Source organism: Nerophis ophidion, linkage group LG27 (genome assembly GCF_033978795.1).
Source record: "Nerophis ophidion isolate RoL-2023_Sa linkage group LG27, RoL_Noph_v1.0, whole genome shotgun sequence".
NCBI classification, from domain to species: domain Eukaryota; kingdom Metazoa; phylum Chordata; class Actinopteri; order Syngnathiformes; family Syngnathidae; genus Nerophis; species Nerophis ophidion.
In genome coordinates, this window is record NC_084637.1 from 13,263,281 (window position 1) to 13,277,977 (window position 14,697).

The window sequence follows — 14,697 nt, forward strand, 5'->3', positions numbered from 1 at the left end:
AAGAGTATTTGTGTCATTCCGTCGTACATTTTATTTCTTTCTACAGGTTTTTTGCAGAGAATAAATTATGGAAAAAAACTTAATTGAACGGTTTAAAAGAGGAGAAAAAACATAGTTTGAAACATAGTTTATCTTAAATTTCGACTCTTAAAAATTCAGAATTCAACCAAAAAAAATAGGAGAAAAACTACCTAATTCGAATCTTTTTGAAAACATTTAAAAAATAATTTATGGACCATCATTAGTAATTTTTCCTAATTAAGATTACTTTTAGAATTTTGATGACATGTTTTAAATAGGTTAAAATCCAATCTGCATTTTGTTAGAATATATAACAAATTGGACGAAGCTATAATTCTAACAAAGACACATCATTATTTCTTCTAGATTCTCCACAACAAAAATTTTAAAAGAAATTCAAGAAACTTAAATAAAAGGTTTAAATTTGATTCTACAGATTTTCTAGATTTGCCAGAAATTTTTTTGGAATTTTATTCATAATAAGTTTGAAGAAATATTTCACAAATATTCATCGTCGAAAAAACAGAAGCTAAAATAAAGAATCAAATTAAAATGTATTTATTATTCTTTACAATAAAATACATTTACTTGAAAATTCATTTAAATTCTCAGGAAAGAAGAGGAAGCAATTTAAAAGGTAAAAAGGTATATGTGTTTAAAAATCCTAAAATATTTTTAAGGTTGTATTTTTTCTCTAAAATTGTCTTTCTGAAAGTTAAAAGAAGCAAGCTAAAAAAATAAATTAATTTATTTAAACAAGTGAAGACCAAGTCTTTAAAATATTTTCTTGGATTTTCAAATTCTATTTGAGTTTGGTCTCTCTTAGAATAAAAAATTTCGAGCAAAGCGAGACCAGCTTGCTAGTAAATAAATACAATTTAAAAAATTGAGGCAGCTCACTGGTAAGTGCTGCTATTTGAGCTATTTTTAGAACAGGCTAGCGGGCGACTCATCGGGTCCTTACGGGCTACCTGGTGCCCGCGGGTATCGCGTTGGCGACCCCTGATCTAGAATATGAATGGATGGATGAGATAAATTCAAAATGTTTATCATGGTTGTTTTTCTTTGTATTTTGTAAACAATTTAAGTTTTAAGAGTTTTTTGAAGTGGATCATATTAGTACATTGTTTGATTTCTTTTCTTAATCCTTTCCATAATTTAATTCCACATACTGATATATGCTAAAGGTCTTACGTGTTGTGTGTGCGTACAAATGTTTTAAATGATATTTTTCTCTAAGATTATATTTCCCTTCTTTTTTGTTTTAGAATAATGTTTGTACATTCTTGGGTAGCAGGTTATAGTTTGCTTTGTGTATAATTTTAGCTGTTTGCAAAAATTCACTATGTTATAGAATTTCAGTATTTTTGATTCAATAAAGAAAAGGTTTGTAGGTTCTCTATATCCAACATTATGTATTATTCTAACTGATCTTTTTTGTAACACTGTTAATGAACGAATGAATGAAGTGTACTTTTGTAGTTATTTCCCCATATTTCTACACAGTAACTCAGATATGGTAAGACTAGCGAGCAGTAGAGAATATGAAGTGATTTTTGGTCTCGTGGCTCCCTGAACCTCTTTCAGAGATGTGAGAAAATGGAAAAAGATGAAGAAAAAAACATTTTTTTTTTGTTTTGATATATTTTCTGTAAGAGAAACAAACCTTCCGAATCGTTAAAAATCCCACTGTTTGTTACACATGCTTCGCTGATGAGAGTATTTGGCAAGCATAATTTTGTCCTACTAATTTTAGCGTAGTTTGTTTACATGCACTCCTTCTTTGTCTCATTTTGTCCACCAAACATTGTATGCTGTGTGTGAATGCACAAAGGTGAACTTTGTTGATTTTATTGATTTGCTGGAGATTTGCGTAAGGTTGCGACACATACCGTTTTTCCTTGAATTTCCGCAGGGTTGCTAATTAATTTAAAACCTCTTCTCACTCCGGCGTTTACCAAAGGCATGCGTTAAAGGCAAGCTTGCGCTAATTATTTTAAAACGACTTCTCACTCCGCCACTTACCTAAGGCATGTGGTAAATTTAGGCCTGCGCTTAAAAATTTGAGTGTGATGTAAGGATACCATCAAGAAAATCACATTTAATAATTTGTTTTTTATTATGGTCTTACCTTTACTTATAAATTAAGTCCATGCACAGCTCCTTCTGATCAAAAGCATCGATAACTTGTTTATAGAAGTCTTCCTTATCTTTCTTCAGTTTTAAAAGTCTCTGTGTCTCGATAGAGATATTCCTTTATTACCTCCTGCTTCGATTGAAAGTCCAGTTTAGAAAACTGTTTTATTTTAGATATATAATCTTCCATGTTAAAAGTGCAAGCAAGAGGAAAAAATAAACACACGCTGCTCACACTTGCTGTTTGTTGTCACTTCTTCTGCAGCCGAGTAGTCGCAAGAAGGATCACTAGGAGGCAAGAGTCATTTAATGACTCATATTTGACACACGCAGCTACGGTATATTAATAAAACATAGCTCCTTACTGTTCTTTTTAGCATATTCAATAGCTTGGACCTTAAATCCTACTGAATAGCTCTTAATCTTCTTTCCTTTATGCGATTTCAAATGATTGAAATCAGCCTCCTCCATTTCGAAAATGATGACAGGTGAAGCGTCACTCGTGACGTGACGAGTTTGACCCGGTGGAAATTCTAGGCATATGCTAATTATTTTGCGAAACGGAGTTTGATTCGGTGTAAATTCTACACATGCACTAATAAAAATAACATTTTGCGAAACGAGTTTGACCCGGCGTTAATCCTGAGCCGGCGGTAATGCTAAGCATGCGCTAATTATTTTGCGAAACGAGTTTGACCCGGCAGTAATCCTAGGAAATACGGTAGTCATTTTGATTGTAGGCTAATATAGCTAATATAGACACTTAGACCATGTGTTTCCTTTATCATAACATTATATAAGGTTTTCATTTTTTGCGACTCCAGACAGATTTGAATTTTTTTTTTTATATTTGGTCCAATATGGCTCTTTCAACATTTTGCGTTGCCAATCCCTGGTCTAGAACATGTTTTGCTTATTTTTTATTGACTTGTCTCTTGTTACTTTATGTTGTATATTTTTTTTTACTTGAAATTTCCAGTTCAATTTATCATCAATCATTATACTTACAAATTTGGTTTCATTTACTCTTTCAATTTCTATTTCGTGTATATCAGGGGTGTCCAAAGTTTTTCGACTGAGGGCCGTAAATTGAAAAAGCATGTTCAAACCATAAGAAAATATATGGATTTTTTTAAAAACTTTTTTACTATTTTCAATATAACGCTCACAGTACATATTTATATCAACTTGAGGTTGAAGAAGGGGTTTTATGGCTTTTTTGTCAAAGATAACTTTGTTTTTATAGTAAAACTGAAATATGCAGTATTTAGTTAAAACCATAAAAGATCAATAATGCAGGACACCATTGATTTTAATTCACTATTATTTTTTTAAGTAAACCCCAGTGTAAAGGTAAAGATACATAAAATCCCACTAAATATCTTTGGGATCCAAAAGGTGCCCCACTGATACATTTTTATTATATATATTTTTTACTTTCAACACTTAAGTTGCGAAATCAACTTCAGATATATCTGTTGATTTTACATTTAAACCTATTATTTTGTTTTGTTTTATGGTCTTTTGTAAATAAAACTTTGATGTTTTTGTCAAAATTGGACTTGGGTTGTTTTCCCGAGGTGCAAAGCGAATGGAGTGGAAACGGCGTAAAGGTAAAGACATCTTTATTTTAACACTAAAACTAAAACGAGGAACCAACAAAAAGCGCGCACAATGGTCGTACAAAAAACTGGGCTATGAAACAAAAGACTAGCACAAAGGCAATTAACTATAAACATGAAACAAAAACTTGCACGGTGGCATAAATAACAAGAAAACTTACTGTGACAAGGGTATGAGAAAAGCAGCATGGATATGCAGGAAGTGATGTTGCCAGACTGACTACCTGGTAACTGTGGCTTAAATAATGAACATGATAAGTACAAACAGGTGTGAGACAAGACAGGTGAACTGATTGGTCATCATGGTGACAAAACAGGGAGTGAAAAAAAAGGAACTTTAACGAATCCAAAGGTAAAAAGCACCTGGTATTCCTAGGCAGTTTCCCATCCAAGTACTAACCAGGTCAGACACTGCTTAGCTTTGAGAACAAACGAGATTGGGGATGCTCAGGATAGTATGATCATACAAACTTATGATCAGACGTGACAGATGAAAACTAATGAGTTGGCATGGTAACAAGACAAACAAGGAAATGAAAAACAGAACTAAATGTAAAAAAAAAACTAAACCGAACATGACCAAAACAAAACATGATCCATAGGTGTGACAGTTTTTATATGGCACATAAAACATTTTTAAGTAAAGTTTTTGAAGTAATTGGAGCCTTGAAAATAATTGATTATAACATTGTTTTTTTTGTATTTTTGTTTGTTTGAGCAATGGAAAAAACAATTAAGTGAATTTTGTGAATTATATTTATATAGCGCTTTTCTCTAGTGACTCAAAGCGCTTTACATAGTGAAACCCAATATCTAAGTTACATTTAAACCAGTGTGGGTGGCACTGGGAGCAGGTGGGTAAAGTGTCTTGCCCAAGGACACAACGGCAGTGACTAGGATGGCGGAAGCTGGAATCGAACCTGCAACCCTCAAGTTGCTGGCACGGCCGCTCTACCAACCGAGCTATCCCGGTTGGTAGAGCCAACCGGGATAGCTTTAAAAAAAAAACCAGCCTGCATGACAGATTTGTGTCAACATTGCAACCTCATTCCACTTTTTTAAATGTTTATTTTTTATTTTTGAAATAGCATTTCCAGAATGTGTGGCGGGCCGGTAAGCAATTAGCTGCGGGCCACAAATGGCCCCCGGGCTGTACTTTGGACACCAATGGTGTATATGTATTTGTGTTTGACTTTCTCTTGCACTGTAAAGAATACAAATAATAGCATTCCTAGAAAATTAAGGAGGAAAAGCTGATTTAATCCCTTGGGGTGCCACTCCACACACCATTTTTTAACCACAGGTTATGATCAGTGAATCAACACATTTTGGATAATCCGCCTGTATTGTGTTCACATGTACTTATGTGCTGGAGTGCCGCTGGGCTGCACAATTACCATAAGGAGCCATCTTTTATCATTTTCTCCTTCCTGACGAAGCTTTGCCCACACAAGCCATTTGTTTCCAACAAGCAGAAAGCGCCTGCATTTGTCTTGACGCGCTTTATGTTTTATCTCATTTTTATTCCAGAGGGGGACGTGCATGCCCCATATATTAATAGCTTTAAAATGACACGTTAATGTGACATGGATGCAAAGCGCCGTGAAGTCAAGGAGGATTGTCAGGGCATTAGTAAGGCGTCGGTCGCCAAACACAACCCCCCCCCACCTCCGCTCAACATCCTTTACTGATGCTGCTGGCTGTGCTCGGCCCCTCCTCTTGCGTCTTCAATTCCTTTCCTCTCTCCCTCACTCTTTCCACCAGGATTAGCCATGATATCTACCGTGGATATTGGGGCAATAAATTCCCGACCACGCTGCGGGCTTACAGTTAGAAAACAAGCATTAACAGAGAGGGAGGGATTAGAGATGGAATCCTGCTAAAGAGCGAAGTGTGTGTGTGTGTGTGTGTGTGTGTGTGTGTGTGTGTGTGTGTGTGTGTGTGTGTGTGCGTGTGTGTGTGTGTGTGTGTGAGTGTGTGTTCTTGTATTTCTACCGTTCTTGATACATCAACAAGGAAAAGTACCCGCCATATGAGGGACCGGTGAACAAGTTAAGACATAAATCATGGTCCGTGAACATTGCTCCAAAGTCAGGATTTTTTTGTTGATTTAATGTGCATACAAAAGTAAACATTAAGTTAGTTTGATAATATATACATAATTATTCTAACACACATAACATCCGTATTCCCATCATGCATTGCTTCCCACCTACAGCAAGTAGTAATGTCCAAAAACGTAACAGAGGTGAAGCAGAAGAACAAAGAAGAGATATGGCGACAATAAGGAAGTAGAAGAAGTACGCTTGCAAGTTCCAAAATGATTAGAAAAAAATCATTTAAGTTCATTCAGGACAGCTCGAAGAGGAAGGGTTAGGTTGCTTGCAAATTTAGTAGAGCAGACTTTTCCATTGAACACGGTGGCCGAACAGACTTACTCATTCATGAACGGATTATATATATACATATACATATATATATATATATATATATATATATATATGTATATGTATATATATATATATATATATATATATATATATATATATATATATATATATATATCCATCCATCCATTTCCTACCGCTTATTCCCTTTCGGGGTCGCGGGGGGCGCTGGCGCCTATCTCAGCTACAATCGGGCGGAAGGCAGGGTACACCCTGGACAAGTCGCCACCTCATCGCAGGGCCAACACAGATAGACAGACAACATTCACACTCACATTCACACACTAGGGACTATTTAGTGTTGCCAATCAACCTATCCCCAGGTGCATGTCTTTGGCAGTGGGAGGAAGCCGGAGTACCCGGAGGGAACCCACGCATTCACGGGGAGAACATGCAAACTCCACACAGAAAGATCCCGAGCCTGGATTTGAACCCAGGACTGTACATATATATATATATATATATATATATATATATATATATATATATATATATATATATATATATATATATATATATATATATATATATATATATATATATATGTAGGTGTGGGAAAAAATCACAAGACTACTTCATCTCTACAGATCTGTTTCATGAGGGTTTTCCTCAATCATCAGGAGATTTTAATGGAAGCATTCACATACAATGGTTTATATAGAGCACAGAGTGGGTGGGTACAAGCAGGCGCAGGGTGTGGTGATTGGCTCATGTGTTACCTAGGAGGTGTTTCCGTCTATGGCGGCATGTTGAAATGATTTCACTGCGCTTGTTGAGAGATGATAGATCTGGATGATATATAATAAACAGTTTCTCTTTTAAGCACCACACCCTACGCCTGCTTGTACCCACCCACTCTGTGCTCTATATAAACCATTGTATGTGAATGCTTCCATTAAAATCTCCTGATGATTGAGGGAACCCCTCATGAAACAGATCTGTAGAGATGAAGTAGTCTTGTGATTTTTTCCCACACCTACATATTGCGCTCTACCACGGTATCGAGCACTATTCTCTGGATAATCCAATCAAGATATATATATATATATATATATACACCCCATCTCCCGAATTCTGATGTCTCAAGGTTGGCAAGTATTAACTGAACATACCTTTGTGGCATACTTGCCAACCTTGAGACCTCCGATTTCGGGGGATGGGGGGCATGGTCAGGGGTGGAGCAGAGGCGTGGTCGGGGCGGGCCGTGGTTAAGAGGGGAGGAGTATATTTACATCTACAATTCACCAACTCGAATATTTCATATATATTTCATTTATATATATGTATATATATATATATATATATATATATATATATATATATATATATATATATATATATATGTATATATATATATATATATATATACATATATATATATGTAATACTTGACTTTCAGTGAATTCAAGCTATATATATTTATTTTATTACACATAAATACAATAAATTGAATTTCAGACGGCACCTATCAAATAAACAGTAATAAAAATACAGTTGTTTAACTAACTGTACTGTGCTTGCTGGTTACTAAAAAAAATAACACTTACCTTTCACTATTTGAGTAACCTTTGTTCTGCCATTTGCCTACTGTCGAGAGTCACTTGCCGTCAGGTGCGCAACACCACATAAATCGTTGGCCAATCAAAAAGCAACCCCATAACACTATAGCCAACATTTACCAGGAGATGGCGACAGACAACATAGAATCACTCTATTACAGACGGCGTCGCCATGGCTGTAACTTCCTTGTTCTTCTGCTTCTCCTTGTGTGTGCAGTTTTTTATTAAAGACTGTAGATGTTGTAACGTGATTGGGCAGGGGAGCTGTTTATATACTGGGAAAGCGGACTTGAAAACAGGCTGGCCCCACTCAGGTCCGCATGGAGCTGGAGGGGGCGTGTCCTCCAGCTCAGCTGAATTTCGGGAGAGTTTCGTGAGAAAATTTCTTCCGGGAGGTTTTCAGGGAGAGGCGCTGAATTTCGGGAGGGTTGGCAAGTATGCTTTATGGCCCATACCTCTTTGCCACACACTCCTCCCAATAACTTCCCCCCCTTATACCACCCTCTTTCCTTTCTTCGTTGCTGCGGCTTGTAAATGCAAATAATTTCACATGCATCACGTAGGTGGAAGCTTTCTACCGCAGCATGGACGGCATTATTAACACACACACATGCACGCACACACACATACACACACACACACATGGTAATTAAGCAGCCTTCACTTGTGTTTCCATTTGTCACGTATCTGACTTCGTCATCAAAATAAACAAAGATTGCCGGCGATCAAAATCAACATATTAAATTGGAATTATGATGTTTACATTGACGGGCTCTTCTCGAGACGATATAATTTGCGTGACTCATGAATTGCTCACCAGAGGGAACAATACGGAGAGGCTGAAAGCAGCAATAATAAAGCCTCCATCTGTGGAATATCGAAGCGGCTCGACGGATGAAATGACTGAGGCGCAGGAGTGCTTGTTTCTTTTCAGCCTTCGGCGCTCGGCCGTGGGAAATAATGAGGGACAAGCTGAATTTCTGGTGTGTCTTGCAGGGATATAAATGAAGGCATGCATTGTCTTCTGACACATGCTTAGGGGATACGTCAGACTCGGCACAAATAACGTTTAATAAAGTGGACTGTGAAGTGTAGTGTCCTCGTTATTTGCAGCCAGAGGAAGTACAATATGCGTTCTACAAACACACCAATAAGCGCACACAATGAGCTTCCCTTGTAGAACGCACCTAGATCAGGGGTCTCCAATCAGTACCTTGTTGTTCACCAACTAGGGCTGGGCGATATATTGGTACTATTGTTAATTCTGGTGTATTTTAGAAATTAGAGACAATACCACCATACCGGTAACTTTTGATGTGCTTTTGTTACGGTCGTTTGATCCATCCTGCGCTTGCTTTGCGAAGCACAGGGCATTCCTATTTGGCGTGTTTACGCAGATATGGTATCTCGACTCCCAAGTGATGCAAGGCTTTGGACAGTGACTGTTTTGGTGATTGGTGAGCGACCACAGCTTTATATTAAGGTTGTATGGTATACCGGTATTAGTGTAGTGTATATATATATATATATATATATATATGAAACCCTAGATGCGTATATAGATATAAATAATAAATGGGTTGTACTTGTATAGCGCTTTTCTAGCTTCAAGGTACTCAAAGCGCTTTGACACTACTTCCACTCACTGATGGTGGGAGCTGCCATGCAAGGCGCTAACCAGCACCCATCAGGAGCAAGGGTGAAGTGTCTTGCTCAGGACACAACGAAGGTGACGAGGTTGGTACTAGGCGGGGATTGAACCAGGGACCCTCGGGTTGCGCACGGCCACTCTTCCACTGCGCCACACCGTCCCTTAGGTATATATATATATATGTATATATATATATATATATATATATATAATGATATATATATATATATATATATATATATGTATATGTATGTATCCTTTTTTTTTTTTTTTCATGAAAAAGGGACGTTTTTGTGGTTGGTGCACTAATTGTAAGTGTATATTGTGTTTTTTATGTTGATTTAATACAAAAAAAAATAATAATAATAAATATATATATATATATATATATATATATATTTTTTTTTTTTTTTTTAAATAAAAATGAATAAAAATTTCTCCTGTGACCCGGTGGTTGGGGACCACTGATTTACATCAACAATACCATTTGCCTGAGTGGCTGCACAGCACATATTAAAAAATATAAATAAATAAATACATTTATATATATATATATATATGTATATATATACATATTTATATATATATAAATATATATATTTTTTTTATCCCATTCAACCCTTTTTACCTTCACTTCAGCAAAAAGCACCTCCAAACTGTTGTCAGTGAATCCCTTAATTTCTGCTCTCTTGCTCATGATCTTTGTCTTTTGTGTTGTGTTTTCTGTGCAGAGTGGGGGGTCTCAGGCATGACTTATTTAAACATGATTTGTTTAAACATGTTTAAAATGGGGGTGTGGACAGGGAGTGGCCAGCCACTCCAACATGTGATCTCAATTCCGTGTTGATTGGGATTTACAGAAAAAATGTGCTTTGTTTATATGTTCCACACACTTTCATCCATCTGAATTTGTTTGTGCGTGTGGCTTTTTCCGGATTTGAACGGACACCATCTTTTGGAGAGAAAAAAAAAGCAACCCAAGATCTACTAAAGGTTTGCATTTGTTAAAACTTGTGATTGCCAGGTTTTTAGTGTTGTCATTCTAAGAGAAAGGCCACTTGGGCTTTGGTGTCGTCAACCTTTTGAGGTCACAAAGGCCAAATGTCAGGGCAGGAAGGCCATGGAATAAAACAATGATTTTAAGTCCATGGTCATAATGAATATAAAGCAGCACAGAGTAACTTTTCAACTTTTATAAAATATTTTCATAACTTTTGGGATGACACTTTGACATACAACTGGTTGAATGACACCTATGTCATGGCCTGAAGGAGTCTGTATCGCTTTCACTTGCATATAAGCTAATTTGAGGAGGGTGGCAGTATTGGCGCCGATCTCGTGGGTGTTTTGGGGCTCGAGCACCCACTCATTCTTTTCACATAATTTTTTTAAAATATAGTTTTTAGTGGCGTGGTCTGTTTCACATAATAAAAGAGTCAAAAATTAAAGGCCTACTGAAACCCACTACTACCGACCACGCAGTCTGATAGTTTACATATCAATGATGAAATATTAACATTGCAACACATGCCGATACGGCCGGTTTAGTTTACTAAATTGCAATTTTAAATTTCCTGCGGAGTTTATTGTTGAAATGATGACGCCTCGGGTTGTAGCGGATATATCAGCCCGGCACCACTTACTATAAGTCGTCTCTTTTCATCGCATAATTACACAGTAATTTGGACATTTGTGTTGCTGAATCTTTTGCAATTTGTCCAATTATTAATGGAGACGTCAAAGAAGAATGCTGTTGGTGGAAAACTGTGGATTGCAGCTGCCTTTAGCAACCAAAACACAGCCGGTGTGTCATTTTTTGTTGTGAAGATGTTTAGTTAACAGTGTGAGATTTCAGTCCATAGTGGATCTAGTTAATAGTGTGAGAGTCCAGTCCATAGTGGATTTAGTTAATAGTGTGATATTTCAGTCCATAGTGGATGTAGTTAATAGTGTGAGAGTCTAGTCCATAGTGGATCTAGTTAATAGTGTGAGATTTCAGTCCATAGTGGAGTTAGTTAATAGTGTGAGATTTCAGTCCATAGTGCATCTAGTTAATAGTGTGATAGTCCAGTTCATAGTGGAGTTAGTTAATAGTGTGAGAGTCCAGTCCATAGTGGATTTAGTTAATAGTGTGAGATTTCAGTCCATAGTGGAGTTAGTTAATATTGTGAGAGTCCAGTCCATAGTGGAGTTAGTTAATAGTGTGAGAGTCCAGTCCATAGTGGAGTTAGTTAATAGTGTGAGAGTCCAGTCCAAAGTGGATTTAGTTAATAGTGTGAGGGTCCAGTCCATAGTGGAGTTAGTTAATAGTGTGAGATTTCAGTCCATAGTGGATCTAGTTAATAGTGTGAGAGTCCAGTCCTTAGTGGATCGTGTTAATAGTGTGGGAGTCCAGTCCATAGTGGATTTAGTTAATAGTGTGAGATTTCAGTCCATAGTGGATTTAGTTAATAGTGTGAGAGTCCAGTCCAAAGTGGATTTAGTTAATAGTGTGAGAGTCCAGTCCATAGTGGAGTTAGTTAATAGTGTGAGAGTCCAGTCTAGAGTGGATTTAGTTAATAGTGTGAGATTTCAGTCCATAGTGGAGTTAGTTAATAGTGTGAGAGTCCAGTCCATAGTGGAGTTAGTTAATAGTGTGAGAGTCCAGTCCAAAGTGGATTTAGTTAATAGTGTGAGTCCAGTCCATAGTGAATCTAGTTAATAGTGTGAGAGTCCAGTCCATAGTGGAGTTATTTAATAGTGTGAGATTTCAGTCCATAGTGGATCTAGTTAATAGTGTGAGAGTCCAGTCCATAATGGATTTAGTTAATAGTGTGATATTTCAGTCCATAGTGGATTTAGTTAATAGTGTGAGAGTCCAGTCCATAGTGGATTTAGTTAATAGTGTGAGATTTCAGTCCATAGTGGAGTTAGTTAATATTGTGAGAGTCCAGTCCATAGTGGAGTTAGTTAATAGTGTGAGAGTCCAGTCCATAGTGGAGTTAGTTAATAGTGTGAAAGTCCAGTCCAAAGTGGATGTAGTTAATAGTGTGAGAGTCCAGTCCAAAGTGGATTTAGTTAATAGTGAGAGTCCAGTCCATAGTGGAGTTAGTTAATATTGTGAGAGTCCAGTCCATAGTGGAGTTAGTTAGTAGTGTGAGAGTCCAGTCCATAGTGAATCTAGTTAATAGTGTGAGAGTCCAGTCCATAGTGGAGTTAGTTAATAGTGTGAGATTTCAGTCCATAGTGGATCTAGTTAATAGTGTGAGAGTCCAGTCCATAGTGGAGTTAGTTAATAGTGTGAGATTTCAGTCCATAGTGGATCTAGTTAATAGTGTGAGAGTCCAGTCCATAGTGGAGTTAGTTAATAGTGTGAGATTTCAGTCCATAGTGGATCTAGTTAATAGTGTGAGAGTCCAGTCCATGGTGGAGTTAGTTAATATTGTGAGATTTCAGTCCATAGTGGATCTAGTTAATAGTGTGAGAGTCCAGTCCATGGTGGAGTTAGTTAATATTGTGAGATTTCAGTCCATAGTGGATCTAGTTAATAGTGTGAGAGTCCAGTCCATAATGGATTTAGTTAATAGTGTGATATTTCAGTCCATAATGGATTTAGTTAATAGTGTGAGATTTCAGTCCATAGTGGGGCCAGCAGGGGATCATCTTGAGTGGAAACAAGTCAGCAGCGCAGAGACATCCCCAACTGATGCACAGATGAGTGGTCCACCCCGAGTCCCGTCATTGAACAGCTAGCGAATCATCTGTAGTCACCTAATAACCTCTCCACTAAGGAAAGAGGGGCAGAGCAGAAAAGAGATGGCAGATCAACTGGTCTAAAAGGGGGGTCTATTTAAAAGGCTAGCGTATAAAATGAGTTTTAAAGGCCTACTGAAAAGAGATTTTCTTATTTAAACGGGGATAGCAGGTCCATTATATGTGTCATACTTGATCATTTCGCGATATTGCCATATTTTTGCTGAAAGGATTTAGTAGAGAACATCGACGTTAAAGTTCGCAACTTTTGGTCGCTAATAAAAAAGCCTTTAAAAGAGCGATTAGGACCGAGAAAGCGACGATATCCCCATTAATTTGAGCGAGGATGAAAGATTTTATGGATGAGGAAAGTGAGAGTGAAGGACTAGAAAAGGGGGGAAAAAAGACAGGGCAGTGGGAGCGATTCAGATGTTATTAGACACATTTACTAGGATTGTGTTACTAGTGTTGTAGTGAGATTATACTGTTGTACCTGAATGTCGGAGAGGTGTCGCCACGGGTGTGGAGACCGCCAGTGTCTCTGAAGGAAGCCATGGAGGAGGCAAGAAAGTCGCAGCTGCCTCTTTTTAATAATAAGAATTATGGATTAGATTTATATCGCGCTTTTCTATTGTTGGATACTCAAAGCGCTCACAGAGAAGTGGAACCCATCATTCATTCAAACCTGGTGGTGGTAAGCTACATCAGTAAATACAGCTGCCCTGGGGTAGACTGACGGAAGTGTGGCTGCCAGTTTGCGCCTACGGCCCCTCCGACCACCACCAATCATTCATTCCTCATTCATTCACCAGTGTGAGCGGCACCGGGGGCAAAGGGTGAAGTGTTGTGTCCAAGGACACAACGGCAGCGATTTGGATGTTAATAGGTGGGAAGCGAACCTGCAACCCTCAGGTGTCTGGCACGGCCGCTCTACCCACTACGATTTTCCGCCCCAAAGTATCCTGTTGAAAACATCGGTATGATGGCGTGTTTTTGCACAAGGAACGACGCAAGCTCCGCTCATGTCTACAGTAGGAGCCAACTTATTACCTCATTTTTCTCACCGAAACGAACCATGTTCGCTTGACCGCTCTGTTCCATAGTAAAGCTTCACCTTCGGGAACGTAATCAAGGAAACACCGGCTGTGTTTGTGTTGCTAAAGGCAGCTGCAATACACCGCTTCCCACCTACATCTTTCTTCTTTGACGTCTCCATTATTAATTGAACAAATTGCAAAAGATTCAGCAACACGGAAGTCCAGAATACTGTGTAATTATGCGATTAAATCAGACTGCTTATAGCTGGGATCGGGCTGGAAAATAACGTCCGTCATCATACCGACGTTTTCAACAGGATGCTTTGCGCGAAATTTAAAATTGCAATTTAGTAAACTAAAAAGGCCGTATTGGCATGTGTTGCAATGTTAATATTTCATCATTGATATATAAACTATCAGACTGCGTGGTCGGTAGTAGTGGGTTTCAGTAGGCCTTTAAGTCAGGGTCCGCGTTAATACATTCATGATTGA

The 14,697-nt window shown here is 37.8% G+C and overlaps 1 protein-coding gene and 1 long non-coding RNA gene across 2 annotated transcripts in view; both read left to right on the forward strand.

The window, feature by feature from the left end:
• The window catches only part of LOC133544058 (neural cell adhesion molecule 2-like), a 744,172-nt gene that overhangs the window by 226,985 nt on the left and 502,490 nt on the right, over positions 1-14,697 (forward strand). The gene's annotated exons all lie outside the window — the stretch shown is intronic.
• The window catches only part of LOC133544212 (uncharacterized), a 35,023-nt gene continuing 30,598 nt past the window's right edge, over positions 10,273-14,697 (forward strand). Inside the window, exon 1 of the long non-coding RNA XR_009804605.1 lies at positions 10,273-10,429. This is a non-coding gene — a long non-coding RNA (uncharacterized LOC133544212). The remainder of the gene's footprint in view (positions 10,430-14,697) is intronic.